Raw genomic sequence first — 9,649 nt, forward strand, 5'->3', positions numbered from 1 at the left:
GAACCCGGATTACGACGAGGACTCGGCGGAGGTGATTGCTTCCAGTGCCGAGGAGGAAGGCGAGGCGGAGGACGAAGGTGAAACGGAGGCGCCAGAAGACAGAACGGGCGACCAGCCTCAGCTCGACCGCGCCTCCAGCAATGAGCCGCATCCGGAGAAGGCGGCTGCCGCCGGAGACAATCAAGTCGAGCCTGCCCAGCCGGCCGCCCCGGCGCCTGACACCGCTGTCTCCTCCGACCCTCCGAACCCGGATGCCGCCTCCTAGGCGGCCGTCTTTGCCATCATTTTATCTGCCTTAGTAGTCTTTGAAGAACTTTGTTAATTCGAACAATTCCACCCGCGGGGTGTATTTTGAACTTCTACTTGAAGATTCAGCCAAGGGCCTATGTTATGTAAATATTTATCCGAGTTCTATCTTTCCTTGCTCATTGCTCATTTGTCTTTTTCCTTTGCTGCCTTCCCTTAGTCGCCGCCTTGCCAGTCAGACAACTGCTCTGCGGACTGCCACTAGATCAAACGCTTGGCTACTTTGGGAAGGCAAGTACTTGGCCATTTTAGAGTCATTTTAACAAGTCGGATAGAAAGCGGTAAGCGACTAATTACGAGTCGGCTTCACTTAAGAGAGGCTAGAAGAAAGCGACAAGCCGACTACTCATGAGTCGGCTTTGCTTGAGAGAGGCTGGAAGCCGTCTTAGGCTATGTTTGTGCTTTGGGTCCTTAGCCATTTTTCGTGTGGGCGCCCGTTCTTCCTTACTCTTGCCTACCAAACAGTCGGTCTGCAAGCTGCGGCTTCTGACAGGAGACGGCTTAGGCGCCACACACTACTTGTCTGACTACGGGAAGCATTTCATAGCGCGAGGCGGCGAGTCCCCGGGCCGACTAGTCGAGCCCGGTGCCAAGCGGCATAACAAAGAGTAATATACTCGAAGGCATAATTCTTATCATACAGATGACAAAAATCTTCGGAGAAGATTTGCATTCCATGGGTGCTCTGTCTCTTTGCCGGAGTCGTCCCTCTTGCGTGCTCGGGGCTTCTGAGCGTCGATCAGGTAGTAGGAGTCGTTTCCCAGCACCTTGCTGATAATGAAGGGGCCTTCCCAAGGCGCCGATAGCTTGTGCTGGCTGGCTGTTCGCTGGATCAGCCGGAGCACAAGGTCGCCCTCTTGAAAAGATCTCGGCCTGACCTTCCTGTTGTACTATCGGTGCAGGCTCTGCTGGTAGATGCTAGACCGGCTGAGTGCCAATAGCCGGCCCTCTTCCAGCAGATCGACACCATCTTGACGTGCTTCTTCTGCTTCTTCCTTGATGTACATGGTGACTCGCGGAGAGGCGAACTCTATGTCCGTTGGGATGATGGCTTCAGCACCGCAGACGAGGAAGAAGGGTGTGAAGCCGGTTGACTTGTTTGGAGTCGTGCGCAGACTCTAGAGGACGGCTGGTAACTCGTCAAGCCAACAGCTGGCCGAACGCTCCAGTGGTTCGACCAGTCGAGGCTTGATGCCAGACAGGATGAGGCCGTTTGCTTGCTCTACCTGGCCGTTTGACTGCAGATGGGCAACGGACGCTAAGTCCAGTCGGATGCCCTGAGTCACGCAGAAACGGGCCAAGGCACCTTTGGCAAAGTTTGTGCCATTGTCGGTGATGATGCTGTGCGGTATGCCGTACCGAGTCATGATGTCGGCGATGAAAGTCACCGCAGTCAGACCATTCAACTTCTTGATGGGCTTTACTTCTATCCACTTGGTGAACTTGTCCACCGCGACGAGTAAGTGAGTTAGTCCGCCTCGGGCTGTTTTGAATGGTCCCACCATATCCAGGCCCCAAACCGCAAAGGGCCTGGCGATGGGGATAGTCTTGAGTGCCGAAGCCGACTGATGTGGCTTGGAGCGGAACTTCTGGCACCCTTTGCACTTTTGAACTAATTCTTTGGCCTCTTCTAGGGCAGTCGGCCAGAAGAAACCGTGTCGAAATGCTTTGGCGACGAGTGCTCTTGAAGCCGCATGGTGGCCGCACTCACCCTGATGAATATCTTTGAGAATCGCTTGGCCTTGCTCTGGCTCGACACAACACTGGTAGACGCCAGTGACGCTGCGCCTGACCAACTCTCTGTTGACTATGGTGTAGGCTGCCGCTCGGCGTTGTACTTGCCAAGCCAAGGTTTCATCAATTGGCAGTTCTTTGCTCACCAGGAACTTGAGGATGGGCTGTGCCCATGAGGGTGCTGCTATTTCTTCGATTACCAGTACTGCGACTTGGACGAGGGCGGCTGGGTTGGGAGGCGGCGGGCTGGAGTCCGTAGCCGCTTGCTGGATTGATGAAGTCCCCGGGCCGACTGGAGCAGTCCCCGGGCCGAGCTCTGGAGTCATTGGATTGGTCGACACAGTCCCTGAGCCGGGTTCTGAAGTCCCCGGGCCGGCTTCAACTGGAGCGCTCTTGGAGTCAGATCCGATTTCTTCGGGTGGAGCCGGCACAAAGATGGTGTCTGATTCTGGTAAAGGCTTGACAGACAGCTTGAGGAGGCGCCGAAAGGCGACGCCGGATGGTATTGCTTGGCGGGTGGAGCCGATTCGTGCCAAGGCGTCTGCTTGGTCGTTGTTATTCCTTGGCACATGGAGGAACTCGCACCCCTCGAAGTATCCGCTGAGTTGCTGCACAAGGAAGCGGTAGCTCGCCATGTTTGCATCCTTGGCATCCCAATCGCCAGATGACTGCTGGACTACCAAGTCAGAGTCGCCATAACACAGGATCCGGCGAATGCTGAGTTCTTTGGCAAGCCGGAGCCCGTGAATGAGCACCTCGTACTCAGCGACGTTGTTGGAGGCAGCAAAATGGATCTGCAGCGCATATCTGAGCTTGTCGCCTTTGGGGGAAGTGAGGACGACGCCGGCTCCCAAGCCGGTGCGCATCTTGGAGCCGTCGAAATGCATCCGCCAATGAGTGGAGTCGGGCGCTGGCGGCAGGTACTGGGTCTCAGCCCAGTTGACGAGGAAGTCGGCCAGTGCTTGCAACTTGATGGTGGTACGGGGCTGGTAGTAGATGGTGTAGGGAGCCAGATCGATGGCCCATTTGGCCACTCGGCCAGAAGCATCTCGGCTTCCGATAATCTCGGCAAGTGGGGCTGTGCAGACTACAGTGATTGGATGCTCCTGGAAGTAAGGCTTCAATTTCTTGGCGGCAAAGTGCACGCCGTAGCACATCTTCTGGTAGTGGGGGTAGTTCTGCTTGGAGGTCGACAGTACCTCGCTCAGGTAATATACCGGTCTCTGGACAGGTAGCGCCTTGCCTTCCTCCTTGCGCTCAACTACAATGACTGTGCTGACTACCCGGCTGGTGGCGGCAATGTACAGGAGCATGGGCTCTTTGGGAGTCGGGGCCGCTAGCACAGGGGGCGTAGTCAACATTTTCTTCAGTTGGAGAAAAGCTTCGTCCGCCTTGGGAGTCCACTCAAAAAAGGTCGTCTTCTTCATGAGCTGATATAAGGGAAGGGCCTTCTCGCCCAGCCGACTGATGAATCGGCTGATGGACGCCAAACAGCCGGTGAATTGTTGCACATCTAGCAGTCGTCTGGGTGCTTCCATCCTCTCGATGGCCTTGATCTTCACAGGGTTGCACTCTATGCCGCGTTCAGAGACCAGGAAGCCAAGGAGTTGGCCGGCTGGTACTCCGAAGACGCACTTCTCGGGTTTGAGCTTGATCTGGAATCGGCACAAATTCTCAAAGGTTTCCTTGAGGTCTTCCAACAGTGTTCCACGCTTTTCCGTCTTCACCACCACATCATCCACGTAGACGTGGGCATTTCTGCTGAGTTGCTTGAGGAGGCACTTCTGCATGCAACGCTGAAAGGTGGCGCCGGCATTCCTCAAGCCGAACGTCATGGTCAGGTAGCAGAAGGCACCAAACGGCGTGATGAAGGCGGTCTTCAATCTGTCGACCGGGTTCAGCTTGATCTGGTGATATCCAGAATATGCATCTAAGAAACTCAACAGCTCGCATCCGGCTGTGGAGTCTATCACCTGATCAATTCTCGGCAGAGCGAATGGATCCTTGGGGCAGGCTTTGTTGAGGCTTGTGTAATCGATACACATCCGCCACTGCTTGTTCTTCTTTAGCACTAGGACTGGGTTTGCTAGCCACTCTGGGAAAAACACTTCCATAATGAAGCCGGCCGCCAGGAGCCGGGCTATCTCTTCTCCAACAACTCTTCTCTTCTCTTCTGACAGGCGGCACAAGGGCTGCCTGACGGGCTTCACATCAGACCGGACATGTAACTTGTGCTCGGCGAATTCCGTCGGTACACCTGGCATGTCTTTAGGGGACCATGCGAAGATGTCTCGATTCTCACGGAGGAAATCGACGAGCTCGCCTTCCTATTTGCTGTCAAGGTTTGTACCCATAACAGCGTACCTCTCTGGGTGCTCCGGGTCCAAGGGTATCTTCTTCGTTTCTCTGGCCGGCTTGAAAGATCCTTCTGCTTCCGACTCCTTGGGGTCGGGCGACATCTCGGGCTGCTTGCCGGCCATCGCCACAACCCGATCAAGAAGCCGCTTCTCAGCTGCGATCACCAAGGACTCGGCCAGCCGACTGCTTTCGGCCGCGCAAGCAGATGAATTTTATTTTTGTAGTCGCCGGCTACGGTTAGAATCCCCTTGGAACTCGGCATCTTCATCTTGAGGTAGGCGTAGTGGGGGACCGCCATGAACTTGGCCAAAGCGGGTCGGCCAAGCAACACATGGTACGGGCTTTCGAGGTCCACCACTTCAAACCAAACTGGCTCTCGACGAAAATGATCTTTGTCCCCAAAGAGGACGTCTATCAGGATTTTGCCGATTGGCGAGCAGGAAAGGCTAGGAACAATGCCGTGGAACACAGTCCGGCTGCTCTAAAGCTGTCTTTGCTTGATTCCTAACTTCTCCATGGTATCCTTGTACAAGATGTTGATACTGCTGCCTCCGTCTATCAGCACTCGCGAGAAACGAGCGGCCCGCCTATCTGTGGCGAGTGTGGCGCCTAAGACCAGGGCGTAGGAGCCCGGACTCAACATCATCTCTGGGTGATCAGCTCTGCTCCAACTGATAGGCTTTTCGGACCAGTGCATGAACTCTGGAGTGCTTGACGCGACCGCGTTCACCTCTTGCTGCTGCAGCCGCCTGCTGTGTCGATCGTCGGCCACACTGCTGAACACCACATAGGCTCCGTGCTCATCTGGGTACTCGTCTTGTATCGTGCCGACTGACCTGACAGCCGGCTGTTGGGGCGGTGGTGGAGGCAGTGGCCCAGCGGGCGGGGGAGGGAGTAGGCCGTCTCCCTTGGCGATTCTAGTGAGCTAGTGGCATTTCCGGTTAGTGTGATTTGACGGCTTCGCGCCGCTGTGGAACTTGTAGGGGCCATCTAGAGTCTGCTCGTAGGAGAAGGCCGGCAACCAGTTGGACTTGCCGCCTTTCTGTCGCTTGGCCGGAGGCTGCCCCTCCAGCTGTTGGTCTTCGACTGTCGCCACTTGCCGGCTGTTGGAAGCCGGCTGTGGGGCTTTGCGCTTGTGGTTGCTTTGATGCTGCCGCCGACTGGTGTCCCCAGCCGGAGTTCTTGGAGCCTGAGGGGCTACTTTGCCAGTCGCACTAACTTGAATCTCCGCCTTCATGGAGGAGTCGGCCGTGGCGTACTTGTCTGCTGTGACCAGCAGCTCGTCGAGGGTCTCCGGCTCGTCGCAGAGGAGCTTGTGCTTGAGGAGGGTGCCTTCTCTGCACCCGGTAGTAAAGTACTCGATAGCCTGCACCTCGTGCACGCCCTCACAAGAGTTTCGAAGCTCGGCCCAGCGCGTGAGGTAGTCGCGAGTGTACTCATCAAGGCCTTGCACGCACAAGGAGAGTTGGCGAGGCTTGGGATGTCGCTTGTACATGCTCGTGAAGTTGCGGACAAAGGCCTCGGTGAAGTCGACCCAACTGTTGATGCTGCGGGGCTTCAGGCTGTTCAACCATGTCCGGGCCGTGCCCTGGAGCATGAGCGGAACATATCTTACGACAACACGTTTGTTGCCGTTCGCTATATTGACGGCCATGGAGTAATCAATCAGCCAGTCCTCCGGCTTCACGGTGCCGGTGTACTTGGGCGTGTCTCGAGGGAGCGTGAACCCTTTGGGAAAAGGCTCATCTCGGATACGGGGTCTGAAACAGGGAGGACCCAACTCGTCTTCTTCTTCCAGCGCCAGGGATCGGTGGAGCCGGTCGATCCGGTGGCGGGCGTCATTCTCTCCGACTCCCTCTCGGCGGCCAAGGCGGTCGCCGAGAGTCGGATGCTCTACGGGTGGCGGGGAGACTCGCCTTTCTCTACGAGGAGGGGGAGGCAGATAGTCGTCCCGCCGTTCCACCGCTTTGGGGCGGCCGTCTTGGTCGCGCTCGATGGTGATGCGAGTCCGACTGTGGCTGACAGCCGGCTCCTTATCTTTCTTTCCGCGGCCTCCGCCAGTCGGCGTCCGAGACGTCGCGCCTTGATCTCGGCGGGGTGGCGGGTCGTCGTTTTGTTGCCGCGGCGCCTCCGTGCGGCAGCCGACTTCGTTCTGTGCGGCAGTAGCGTTGAGGAGCTGCTGAACTCGCTCCGTCATCAGGCGGCGTTCTTCGCCCTCGAAGTTGTCGAGCTCATCCGCCACCCCCTGGGCGGCGCGGATGTTCTCCGCAGGCGTGGCATACACAGGGCGATCGGCCCCAAACAGATTGGCGATTGCCACGCAGCATTACCGGACCGCGCCTAGGCGGCTAGGCCCAGTCGGAGCCGGCGAGCCGCCCACGGCGCGATCCATCTCACGTTGGTAGGCATCTGACAAGCGTCTCATGATTGCCAGCTTCTTCGCGCCCTCGATGAGCTGAAGGCGGTGCGCCTCCAGCGTCTCGGCGTCAGCGTCTCCCGGAATCAGAGCGGACAGGTCTCGCAGAGCCGCGTCGAGCGGGTCGCGAGCGCCTTCGCCGGAGCGCTCACCATGGTCGAGGACGAGAACCTCCGTGACGGTGCTTCCGCCGCTCCCTGCGCAAGGGAGCGGCTCGTCGTAGACCACCACGTTGGTGGGGAACGCGTCGAGCGACGCGGTGTCGGAGTCGACCAGCATTGGGTCAGTGGAGCCTATGGACTCCAGGTCTACAGCAGGCTCGCTGGCGACATGGAGTTGGTCGAGGAGGCCCGCGAGGAGGCTCTCGGGGCCACCCGTGCCTGCGTCGGATGCAGGCTCATCGGAGAGGCGAACCTCGCCGACAAGTTCGGCGAGGCAGCTGGCTGCGCAGGCGATCTTAGCGCCCTACAGTGTGTCGGTGCAGACTTCGTCTGGCGTGTCGGGCTGGCTGCGCTCGCCAGGGAGGAACAAGGTTCCCGTCCAGAGCAGGTCTCCGGACGACGGTGCACCTCGCCCCACAGTGGGCGCCAAATGTCGGGGGTTGGGTACGACATGTGCCAAAGGATGACTTATCATGGTGGGAGCGAGTAGAATGTCGCCGGTGCCCGGAAGCGGGATGAGGCGAAGACATGCACGCCGGCGGATCTTACCCAGCTTCAGGGCTCTCCGAGGAGATAACACCCCTACTGCTGCTCTGCGGGGTCTCCGCATGATCACTATGGCAAAGTGAGTACAAGGTTGCTCCTAGAGCTGTTTCTGGAGGTAGGAGAGGGCAAGGCTAGCTCCCTCCTTCCTATATGATCGGGTCTAATACTAGAGAAGCTATCCCCTTGCATGGGTGCCCCGGGAGGCTTATATAGGCCTGCCCCCCCAGGGATACAATGGTAATCCGGCTGGGCGTGGGTCCCAGCCGTCTGTCTCTCAGGCCGCCGTCTTCTCCGCAGACTACTGGGGCCCGCCGACTGGCGGGCCTCGTAGACAGGCCTAGTACTGTAGCGGTGTTCCTGATGACGCTGGCTTGGTCATGGGGTCGTGGCAACAGTGCCACCGTCTGGCGGACGATCACTGTCGCCATTCCCCGTCTTGTCTGATTGATGGCGTGCGGGGCCCGTGGGAGGGGCGGGCCGACTCCATGGGGCCATCTTCGGGGCACTCTCACCGTCTTCAGTTCTCCCGCTGATGGGCGGGGCCCGCCGTCTACGGGCCGTACAGGTAGCTGTCGTGGGCACAGTGCGCTGCCCACTGAGGCTGAGGTCAGGGCAGTCATGGCAACAGTGCCGCGCCATGATGGAGATCTCCAGCGATGTGGCGCACTGTAGCCATGCCAATCCCTCATAGGCAGGGTAGAGACGGCCGTGCAATGACCGTACCCCGCCTCGCCATTGTGGCGAAGATGGGAGACGGTCGGGGTCGCGGGCCGACTCCCATAGTCGCCTCATCTTGAAGTCGCCAGCCAGAGTCGGTTCATCTCAAAGTCGCCAGCCGAGAGTCGGCTTAACTCGAAGTCGTCCCTGGGACTCGGCTGTGAGGGACAGTCGCCGCCGCCTCATAGGGGGCGGCTCTTCTTTGCGGGGTCTTGAGGGGCACAGTCTGCCCCGATGTTTCGAAAGGTTCTGGGGCTCGGGTTAGCCTACCCGTGGCCCATTACTCCGACACTAATAATGATGATCATCACACTTTTATTTACTTACAACTCAAGAATTACAACTCGATACTTAGAACAAAATATGACTCTATATGAATGCATCCGGCGGTGTACCGGGATGTGCAATGACTCAAGAGTGACATGTATGAAAATTATGAACGGTGGCTTTGCCACAAATACTATGTCAACTACATGATCATGCAAAGCAATATGGCAATGATGAAGCGTGTCATAATAAACGGAACGACGAAAAGTTGCATGGCAATATATCTCAGAATGGCTATGGAAATGCCATAATAGCTAGGTAGGTATGGTTGCTATTTTGAGGAAGGTATATGGTGGGTATATGGTACCGGCGAAAGTTGCGCCGTACTAGAGAGGCTAGCAATGGTGGAAGGGTGAGAGTGCATATAATCCTTGCACTCAACATCAGTCATAAAGAACTCACATACTTATTGCAAAAGTCTGTTAGCTATCGAAACAAAGTACTACGCGCATGCTCCTAGGGGGATATATTGGTAGGAAAATACCATCGCTCGTCCCCGACCATCACTCATAAGGAAGCCAATCAATAAATACCTCATGCTCCAACTTGGGTACATAACAGTTCACGATATATGCACGCTACGGGAATCACAAACCTTAACACAAGTATTTCTACAATAGACAATTACTCACTAGCATGACTCTAATATCACCATCCTCATATCTCAAAACAATCATAAGGAATCAAACTTCTCATAGTATTCAATTGTGGGGACCCCGACTCATAAGTCGTGATCACCGAATGCACGTGTACAGTGATCCCAGAGATCAATGCTCACTGAACACACAGAAGCTGAATAACAAGAGTCTTACGTCCATACATACCGTCTTACATAAATTATGGCCATTATGGTCAAGTCTTACATTGATAAAGTCTTAAGGGCTGAAGTTCAAATAAAACACAAGCAACGGAAATCTTCGTCGATAAGTAGAACCCATGCCATCTGCCTTAACCCTACAGGCATTCTGACTGGGAAACGTCCTAGTTCGCATGTTCGTCTCCAAAGAACTCTTCTTCATACTCCAGTTCTTCCATGCCTGGTCAATCCAATAACCAGTGGCAAGCCAATGAGTACTTTGAATGT

The sequence above is a fragment of the Triticum aestivum genome, chromosome 4B (genome assembly GCF_018294505.1).
Source record: "Triticum aestivum cultivar Chinese Spring chromosome 4B, IWGSC CS RefSeq v2.1, whole genome shotgun sequence".
Classification (NCBI taxonomy): Eukaryota; Viridiplantae; Streptophyta; class Magnoliopsida; order Poales; family Poaceae; genus Triticum; species Triticum aestivum.